The sequence below is a fragment of the Pteropus medius genome, unplaced genomic scaffold (genome assembly GCF_902729225.1).
Source record: "Pteropus medius unplaced genomic scaffold, Ma_sr-lr_union100, whole genome shotgun sequence".
Classification (NCBI taxonomy): domain Eukaryota; kingdom Metazoa; phylum Chordata; class Mammalia; order Chiroptera; family Pteropodidae; genus Pteropus; species Pteropus medius.
In genome coordinates, this window is record NW_024349800.1 from 22,417,190 (window position 1) to 22,428,265 (window position 11,076).

The following is an 11,076-nucleotide window of genomic DNA, read 5'->3' on the forward strand; positions in this document are numbered from 1 at the left end:
AAATCATTAACCATAATTTCAGACACATCACTTAGGCTGCTGGGAATTAGTTTGGGAATTCACACCTGTGTTCCAAATGGCTGAGGTTGCCAGGAGTCTGGCTGCTGAATTAAATGGGGGGTATGGCTCTATAATATATTAAAAGGTATGTTTGCAGTCACGCATAATTGCTGCTAATTGTACCACAGGAAGTAGTAAATTGAAGGAGTACTATTTCTACTTCTAATATAAAGAATAGCCCTCGATTACCTTAAGTATAACCCCTATCTTCATCCTAGATACCAACGTAAGAAAGTATTATCTATAAAATTCTAAGGTACTTGTTGAAATGAAAACGTATTTTTATAAAAGCATATGAAATATTTTGACTAAACAAATAATTAGGTAAATTGTGTGGAAGGAAAACCTATCATCTTCATTTAATTGATATTTCCCCACTAAAGCATTTGATCTTTAACTGAGCCATATTTTAAGTGGATCTTTAGTAGGCACTTAATTATTTCTCACTAAATATAGTTTGCTCAGACACAAAAGCTTGGAGTCATCTTAGATTCCTTTTGGCATCCATTCTCACCCATCTCATCTCATGGCACTCAATCCCTTTGTAAACCCTGCTGATTACCTCTGAATTACCTTCAAAATCTATCCAGAATCCAGCCATCTCAGTACCTTTATTGGTACACCCAATCCAAGTCACCATATTCCCTCTCCCGAGCTTTGCTTTAGCTTCTTATCTGGTCTCCTACTTTTCCCCACTGTCTTTCTCTACCCATTACCTCGGGCGATTATTTGTAAGAAGAATGTCTTATCACATCTCTTCCCTGCTCAGTACCCTCCGGTGGTTCCCATGACACACTGGTCCTCATTATGGCCTATTTGTCTGTACAACCTGGCCCCTGCCTGCCTCTTGGAACTCATTTCCTCCACTCTCTCTCCCTCAGCCACTCTGCTCAAATCACAGAGGCTTTTTTGCTGCTCTTTAAACACACAATAAATATTTGTTGAATGAATGAAATATAATAATTGCTGAATGAATTAATAAATTCTATAACAATTATAATCAATACCAACTAGTACAAGTTGCCCAGCCCATGGAAATGCTGTTTTACCCATTTAGTCTAAAGTGGTGGTTCACAGACTTTACTAGGAATCAGAATCATCTGGAGGGCTGGCCCCATACCCAGAGTTTCTGATTCAGTTAGTCTGGGGTGGCCCTAAAAATGTGCATTTCTAATAAGTTCCTAGGTGATGCTGCTGATGCTGGTCCAGACACATACTTTGGCCTAAATATTTCAGCCTGGAAGGCCAATTGACCATTCTGAGCAGAAATTTGACAAATATTGTCCTGGTGTTCCTATCTGCTCTTTGAGAGAAAAAGATTAATTGCAGAAATGCATGGGGAAAAAATGCTGGACCTCATTTTTGGACACTTAGCCACAGGGTGGCCCCCTAGCTCCAATAATGACTCCTCTGACTTTCCCTCCCACCCCCAATTAAAAGTTTTTATTATTTGGAGAGATTCTACATATTTCTCTTTTTAAAAAAGGGGGAATTGAGCTATAGGATCAGTAGTTTGCTGTTCACAAAAGACTGTCATGGGACATGTGGGTGGCTTCCTCAGCAAGCTAAGAATGTGCTCTGTTAGAAGTCACTACTGTCGCTCAGATGGAAATGACAGGGGAAAGGAGGTTCATAAGTGTGAACAGCAATATCAGAAGATGAAAGGAGATTTTGTTGTGGCCAAAAAAGGATACCCAGGAAAAATGTCCATTTCAGTGCCCACCATGGCATCCTGCACACAGGAGACAGCGCATAGTGCGATCAGCCATTCACACTCCTTCTCACCCCTCCAAACTCCTCGTTACTGTAGTGAAGAGAGGGCAGCCTCTCCTTCAACTGCCAGCTGCCTTTCCCCATCGTCCTCACTTCACTCCCAGCCAGACAAGGGGACCTGGGCCCAGGCCCAGCAGGAGAGGGGAGAAGAAGGATGATTGAGGGCCTGGGTGTGATGCCGATCTGGGCATGGCGCTGCTCTCTGAGGAGCTGGACTGGCAGCTGATGGGCTGAGAGGGTGAGCGTTTAGAAACTGGGGTGGAGTGGAAACAACACGAGTGGACTTGATGTACAGCTCTTCCTTCTTCTCCCCTGCACACCTGTTGCTCCTCTTTCTTTGTAGAATGAAACCCAATTTTATACTTTAAAGGAGTCTGGAAAATGCATCCAAGTGAGAATGTGCAAAAGTTAAACATAGTCTTCGATGTTACAAGGGGTTTTCCATTCCCAGAAAGGTAAACAAGACTGTAAAATTTCTTATGACACTCTGTCCATTAGACATATCCTTTAATAATACAGCTTTAGCAGTTTAAATGTGTTCTTTACATGTGAATAGGCAGCTGACCTTTCTTTGAATTACACTAATAGAGGTTATACTGCTGTGGGTCAATCTTCTATCTTTGTTTGAGGTTTTTATTTTGTTTTGTTTTGTTTTTACTTTAAGCAGAAAGAGAATTATTAAGGAGAATAGATAGTTCACAAAATCTTTGGGATACCTAAACAGAAACTTTATTTAATTTTACCCATTTGAAAGGTAGAACTTAAGATTGAAGGGAACTATCAAAATGTGGTGGTGTCCAGAAGATTGGGGGCAGCCATAAATGAGAGGTTTAATTACAAACTCTTTACTTTAACTAACTTTAATGTAGAACAGGAGTTTGTTATTTTTGGTTGTTTGTTTGTACTTTTTTTATTGAGATAATTCACATACCATAAAAATCATTTTTGTTTATTTTTTTATTTTTTAAATTTTAATTAGTTTCAAGTATACAGTACATTGGTTAGACATCTATACAGTTAGTAAAATGACCCCGCAATTGCTCTCTCCCTCCTCTGACCCTCCACCTGGCCAATGTATTAATGCTAATTGCATTCCTTATGCTGTGCTCCCCATCCCTGTGACCATCCTTCAGCTACTAATTTGTACTTCTTTAACCCTTCACCCCATTCTCCCAGCCCCTCAAACCCCCCTCCCCTCTGTCTGTCACCAAATTGTCCACTATATTTGTGAGTCTGTTTTTGATTAGTTTGTTCTTTTTATTCCTTAAATTCCGCATATAAGTGAAATCATATAGTGTTTATCTTTCTCTGTCTGACTTAAATACCTTCTAGGTCCATCAAAGTAATATCTTTTTCCATCCCCTTCCTTTTCATATGTAGAGGTCTCGTTTTCTTATCCTTTCAGACTCCCTATCTCTTGGTTGGAGCATTTAATTCTTTTCTATTTAAGGTACTTATTGATAGGAATGTAGTTATTACCATTCTTTATTCCTGTTTTTGATACATGTTTTTTCTTCTTAAAGAAGTCCTTCCAACATTTCCTATAATTCTGGCTTAGTGCTGATAAATTCCTTTAGTTATTTTTGTCTGGGAAGCTCTTTATCCGTCCTTCAACTCTAAATGATAGCTGTGTTGGATAAATTATTCTTGGTTGTAGATACTGGGTCTTCATCCTGTCGAATATTTTTTGCCAGGCCCTTCGTCCTGCATAGTCTCTCTTGAGAAATCAGGCGCCAGTCATATGAGTGTTCCCTTATATGTAATTATTTGTTTTTCTCTTGCTTTTAATATTCTTTCTTTGTATTTAACCTTTGGCATCTTAATTATAACATGTCTTGGTGTGGACCTCTTTGGATCCCTGATTTTTGTAATTCTCTGAGCTTCCTGGAGCTTTATGTCCATTTCCTTCACCAGGTTAGGGAAGTTTTCCATCATTATTTCTTTAAACAGCTGTTCGACATCTTGATTTTCTTCAGTTATGTCGATCAGACAGATATTTGGACCCTTAAAAGTGTCCCATGTGCTCTTTAAATTATTTTTATAGTCTTGGTATCTCATCTCTTGCTATTCCGATTGTGTGTCCTTGGCTTTCCCATCCTAGAGATAAGGCATTTGATCCTTTTCTTTATACACTTTGTTTATTCCTTTGTTTATTCCATTTAATATACTTCTCATCTCAGATAATGTGTTTTTCATTTCAGACTGGTTCTTTTATAATTTCCATTTCTATTTTTGTTTTTTTATGACGTTCTCATTGAATTTATCTACACTTCCCAAAAGTTCATTGAGCATCTTTATAATCAGTGTTTTGAACTCTGCATCTGTTAGATTACTTGACTCCATTATATCTGGATCTCTGTTCTGTTCTGTCATATGGTTTCTGCTTGTCTTCCCATTTTGGCTGCCTTTCCGTGTCTGTTTCTACGTGCTAAGCAAAGCTCCTAAATCTCTCGGTCTTATTAGTGTGGATTTGTGAAGTAGGTGTCCAGTGTCACAGTCCTGAGAGAGGTCCAACTGAAGGCCAAATTTAGCTCAAGTCTCTACCCTTCCAGGCCACATGTCAAGATTCAGCAAGCAATCCATAGATGCTGTGCTTATACTAGCCTCAAAAGGCCACCAGAAACCGAGTCCAGCTGCCTCCAGTGTGAGTCTAGGTGCTGCTCAGCTAGGAGCACCTGACTCGCTGAGGATACACCTGGATGTTGCTTGGGTGGGGCTTGAGTTGGGGGAGGCAGGGTTTCAGGGAATCGTCTGGGCAGAGCGACGTCTGTTATCCAGTTTGATGATGTCACAGCTATGGCAGTGCTGGTGCTGTGTCCGGCGCATTGGTAGAGGGAAGGGCTCAACAGAGAATAATGGATACCACCAGCACTTCTGTACCAAGCGAGTCTTGCTTCAGCCCTTACTCCAACGATATCTCCCTGTAAGTCCCTCTTGCCTGCTGCACGAGGCTGAATGGGCACTGGTGCTCAGAGTGAATAGGTCCATCAACGTGAAAATCCGCTAGCGGAAGCGGCCCCTTTAAGAGGCATCTGCCTCTGCCACTGCCGCAGCCTCCATCTCGCGCAGCCACTGGAGACTGGACAGCCCCGTGTCCTCGCCCTGTCCTACCTTCTGCCATTGTGGGGTGATTTCTTGGATTTCTCCATGGTTGTGTGGCTAATTCATCTAGATCCCAGGCGATTTTTCCTTGTTGCTGCTTCTTGTTTCCATCGCAACTTTGATTTGGTCGCCAGAGGGATGAGCAGAGCCTCTATCTATGTCATTTTTTTCTTTCTCCTCATTTGAGTTTTATTGAAGTTATGAGTCCGCTGCTTCTTACCACAAATATCATTACTCTGATTTCTCTGTTTTCTGCTCATTTGATAGGAAAAAAAGAGATAAATGCAATAAAATACTCAAATATCAGTAAAATATTGCTGAACGAATAGTGATACCACAGGAGGTCCACTGGCCAGAGGGTAGCACTGTGAGAGGGTTTGAAATATTCATTCACTCATGAAAGTTTCCATTTGTCAGATGACAGGCATTTAGGGGAATCCAGCCCTTTCTGGAATAGGAGGATGTGTCCTGTAAGTGAGAGCTGTGACAGGCCCTGCCCGTTGGCCCCTCAAGGTCCATTCTAACTCCACTACCTTCCCGAGCTGTAAAGGCTGAAGAACTAGAAACCACTTTTCTGGACTTCCTTGAAGCTCTGCCAAACAGGGACACCTGTGTGAAACTCAGAAGGTGAGCCTGGGAAGGTTGAAGTGAGGAATATAGGGTAGAGCTATATTGGGAGGCCAGGTTGCAGCAGGTCTGGGGAAGTGTGGGGGTTGGGAAGGGTTCCACTGCCTGGCTCCTAAGTCTCCCAGATGTGGGGTGGTGGGCAGTGGTAGCAGTGGAACTTCGGTTAGAACATTTTTGGAACTCAGAATTCTTAGCTGCATTGTTCCTGGCTACTAGCAACCCATCTCTTTCCCTAGCCTTCTCAGAAATTCTGTATGCTCCTTACCAGTACATTATAACCAATGATTATTTGCTTTTTGTAATTAGAATGGATTCTGTTGGTAACTTGGAATTCTTACCAAAGATTACTCTATCCAAGTCACAGCTCTTCAGCTTGGGCTCAAGGAGATCTGTTGTGACATTCTTCTCTTCAAATCCCCTGAAGTTGCAGTCTCCTTAGATCCCCCAGGACACTCTCCTTAGATCTTGTTCACATTTTTGACCTCTTCCTCCTGTGCACTCTGATGTTTATCAGTCGGCGGGGTTCCAGCACTCCTCACCAGACTGCTGATTTTTGCCATTTCCTCATCCGTTTCCTTAAAGGTGCTTATTTCGACATCTAACCTCACACTCTTCCTTGGAACGTTTGTGGCCCCTCCAGCACTATCGCTTGGAGATAGATATATATATATATATATATATATTTTTTTTAATAAATTTATTTAGTTAGTTTCAAGTATATAGTACATTAGTTAGACATCTATAATGTTCATAAAACGATCCTCCCCGATGTCAGGAAAGTTGAACATAGGGACTGAAAGGCACCTAGAGATGCTTCTTGTCAATAGCACTAACTAGAAAGTGAGAGAAGGCACCTGACCTAAGAAAGGGACATAAAGTGGCTAACTGCAACTCTAATACCAAATTCCAGTGTGTGTGGGATATCCCCCCACATATACCAGCAAGTCTCCAACACCAGCTGGGTGTCCTCCAATTCAGCTCAATTCTGACACTCTCTACCCGGAGACAGCATCAGATCCCACAGGTTAAGGGCTCAGTCCCTCAAGACTGCCTCCGATTCCGATGCCAGTTGCAAGCCCAGGTTGTCTTCTGTGCTCCTGACTGACTGGCTATAGATCAGGGGTTCCCACAAACCCCTCCTTGGGTTCAGTTAATTTGCTAGAGTAGCTCACAGAACTCAGGAAACCCGTTTACTCACCAGATCACTGGTTTGTTGTGAAAGAATGTAACCCAGGAACAACCCAATGGTAGAGACGCCTAGGACAAGGTCAAGGGGTGTCTGTGCTCTCTGAGGACGCCACTGTCCCCTCACCTCCACGTGTTCACCAACCTGGAAGCTCTTTAAACCCCATCCCTTTTAGTTTCTTATGGAAGCTTCATTGCACAGGCATGATTAATTCAATCGCTGGCCATTTGGTGATTGATTCAACCTCCAGCCACTCTCCCAGGAGGTCAGTGGGTGGGACCGAAAGTTCCTACCCTCCAATCACAGTGTTGGTTCTCCTGACAACCAGCCCCTGGCCTTAGGTGCTGTCTAATAGTTATCTCATTAACAGAGACCCACTTGTGGTGAAAGGGGGCGGGTTATGAATAACAGGGCACCCATTTCACCTTTATGGCTCTCAAGCAATTTCAGGAACTGAGGACAAAAGACTTTGGCATAACAAAGATGCTCCCATTGCTCATACCTGTTCAGGAAATTCCAAGAGTTTGGGGAGCTGTGAGCCAGGAACTGTGGATAAAGACCAAATATATATGAGAAATATATTTTGGTCACCCGAATGACCAAATATCTATTATAAATCACAATATCACACTAGCCCAGCAGTTCACATCCCTGATTACTTTTTTTAAAATGTAAATAACCAGGCCCAAAACTAGGCCAGTGAAATCAGAATCTCTGTGGCTGGGGCACAGTCATTTTTTTTAAGCTCAGGTGATTCTAATGAGCCTCCACCAGGTAGGGCTTTCTACTTTGCCCCATTTATTCTTGTGAATTTTGCTTTTTCTCTTCTCTCCGTGGGCATCTGAGGATTTAAGATGAAGTGACCACATAAGTTTTTCTAGTAAGTAGCATTTGTGGCTAAAGGCCAGGTTCCCATTCAAAGACTGTCTTACTCAGATCAGGCCTGTTTGGTGTGAATGGGAGCTGGACATGGGTATGAACACTAGCAGGCAGGGATCATTGGGGCCATGTTGGAGTCTCCCTCAAACACATGCCTTACTTTGTCTTCCAGCTAGCAGACATTCCAACCAGTCAACCAACAAACCCCTGGCCCTTGTCCTAGGATTGGGATGACCGAGCCCCGTTTCTTAGACTGAACATTACAGCATGGTTTATGTGGCTTTTCAGTCTCCACCAAACAATACCAGTGGCAAAGGGGTCAGGAATGCGTATATATTTTCTTTAGAGCAAGAGTTGGCAAACTTTTTCCATAATGGACCAGATTGTAAGTTATTTAGGCTTTCTGGTACAAGAGGCAAAATTGAGGATATCATGTAGGTTCTTATATGATAGAAAACTCTGCTCTGCCCCACTTACGTGGAATGGGCCATCCCCAGTGGTGGACATGCTTGATACACAATTGCCATCAGATGGAGACATTCTCAGGACAAAGAGCCACCGGCCTGAAGGGGAGGGTCTTGATGGACAGTGGGGAGAAGAGGTTTAGCTACCACGGTCAGTTTCACTCTGCCAGTGTCACCTAGACACAAGTGATACAAGTCTGGTCAGCTCAACTTGGGCCACTTGCTGGAGGGTAGACAATTCGTGGAGTTACAGACTCCTAGACTGGCATTTCACTTCCTGGTCCCCAGCAGTTTCCAATAGCAAAGTCCCAAATATGCAGGTGGTGACCAGCATGGGCCCTAGGCAGGGGCAAGATGAGACAGCCAACCAGGAAGGCTGGTGCTGGGAGCAGAGGGCAGAATGGCGGGGCCCAGGGCTGCATGACTTGCCTGGGACCCTGGTACTTTTGCCTTCATGGGCCCTTCATTAAAACATATAAAAGATTATATTTTATAACTATGTTGGTATAAAGACAAATACAATTCAGCTGGATTATAGTCTTTTCTTCTGATTTAAAAAATAATGTGTTTGTGGGCCCTAGGCCCTGTGTGTACATGTCTAATGGGGAAGTCGGCCCTGACATGGGTGGAAGGGGGCCATCCGAGCTTGATCTCTGCAGCTCACAATGCAAGTCTGTTGGAACTGTGCCTGAGGGCCATACAAAAACAAGCAGGGAGCCGGACTTGGCCTGGGGGCCATAGCTGGCTGACACCTGCTCTGGATGACCAAGATGCAATTAGCTGAATTTCAAATGAGCCATAGGACACCTAAGAAAAGAAATGGTCACCCAAAGTGACCGGTAACCACTACAGAGTTAGATCTCCTGCCGGGTCCTGCTCTCTATTCTCTATCCCGGTTTTTTTTCCTTTTGTTTTTTTCTTTTTATTGACTTATGGAAAAGTACATAAAACATGTGTACAATTTGATGAGTTATCACAAAGCAAACTCCAGATCTGGAACATTGCCAGCACTTTTAGAGGCCCCTCTGTCCCTTTCCTAACTGCTGGCCCCTCTCTCCACCAGAGGGAGGATACTAAACTGACTTCTAATTGTGGAGACCAGTTTGTTAGTATAAATGGAATAATTCCACATACAGTATTGCACTTTTTGGTGCCTGGCCTCTTTCAGTCCTGGCCATCATTGCTCTTCTGTTTCTAGAAGGACTGAGTGTAGTGACTCTCCACTCAGAAGATCCTGAGCCACCCTTTTGTCATGAGATTGGTCCTCTTAGGAGGTGAGGAGGGCCTGTTAGCCATCTCACCACCCAGCCCAGAGTGCTCTGTGGCCTAGGGAGATGAAAGGTACACTGATGCTGCAAAGTGCCTAGCAACAAACTCAGATGTCTCGTGACAGGCTCGCTGGTAATCAGGAAAACCAACGTGAGCAGTGAAGTTCGGGAGGTTCCTTTTGACCACAACCCTATTGCCTTTGACACTCATTAGCTTCTACCTGTTAAAAAGAAAATAATTTTTTTTACAGGGTAGATATATTTGAGTGTGAGTCAAGTCTTTTAACTGTAATTTACACTCCAGAGTTCAGGGCTGCCAAGTATAACAGTGAAGGTTGTGTGCTGCACAATTCCAGGGAGCATCGTCTGCACAGAACACAACATGGACAGCGCTGCATGTGGAACTGCACAGAGCAGTTAGCAGAATAAGTTGCCTGGATCCAGATCACACTTTGACTTAGCGTGTGGTCTAGATATACAGACCTTCATCAGTTATACACGTTTAGGGAAGAGGGTCTTTAAATTATTTAAGTCTTCTGGTTAACCTATTAACCAGGATTTTTTCTTTCTCAAGAGGCTAAAATAATTAAGTCTGTATTGGGTGATTAAGAAGAGTTTACAGGATCTCCTTTGGAGGCGTGCGGGGACAATGAATGTAGTGGGAAGGTGAGCGCTGATGACATTTTGATCATAAATTCTCTTTTTTCTGTGATGTATCTATAAAAGGAAACTTCTATATCTGTATATAGGAAATATCTAGAATAGGCAAACCCATAGAGATAGAAAGCAGATTAGTGGTTGCCAGAGGTCCTCGGTTTCTCTTTGGGGTGATAAAAATCTTCTGGAATTAGATTGTGGTGAGGGCTGCACAGTGCTGTGACTACACTGAAAACCACTGAATTATACACTTTAAAAGGGTAAGTTTTGGTGTGTGGATTACATCTCGATAAAGCTGTAATTAAAAAGGAAAGAAATGCTGAATATTTACTGACCTCAGGACACCCTTGAAACTCTTTTCAAAGAAGGGACACTTCTAAACTTTATGCATGATTTTCTTTTTCTCCTGAAGGCAGAGCCTGGGGACAGTTGTGCCCTAGGACCTGGGGCAAGTTCACAAGTTCCACCACCCTTAGAATCCCAAAGCTATCATCTCGGTCTCACATCTTGTTCCAAATAATCCTAAATCTGCTAAAAATCCAGACCAACACTGATATATTGTTCCTAAAACAAATAATTCAGGTTTGAGGCCCTGATTTGATAAATTTTAGGATACTCAGTTACGATCCTCTGAAAAGATTAAAAACCAGTGAGGACTCACGGCTATTTTCAAGAGGGGAAAGTTTTCTTTCAAATGACTTAAGATTTTCTCTCTTGCTATGTACTCTCACTCACTGAGAGCTCTGCATAACGAGGTCTGCAGGAGGAAGGCCCTGAGATTGGGAGGCAGACCAGAACCCCCAAACCTCGGCCTGCCTTTGCCTCTCCTGAGAGTGATAAGTAGGGGTTGAGCCTGAGCCAGGAGAGCAAATTCCTCTCTAGAAGGCTGGGTACTGCTAGGAGCTGTCTGTATCCTGAGTTGCAACTTGAGAGGATATAGCTGAAGAGAGGAAAGCATGAGTGGAAGGCTTCCTTTGTGAATTAAGACATTCAAGTGCTACCTGACAATCGTTTATAAGGTTCAATTCCTTTTAAGCAGTTGTCCAAATATTTTTAGAAT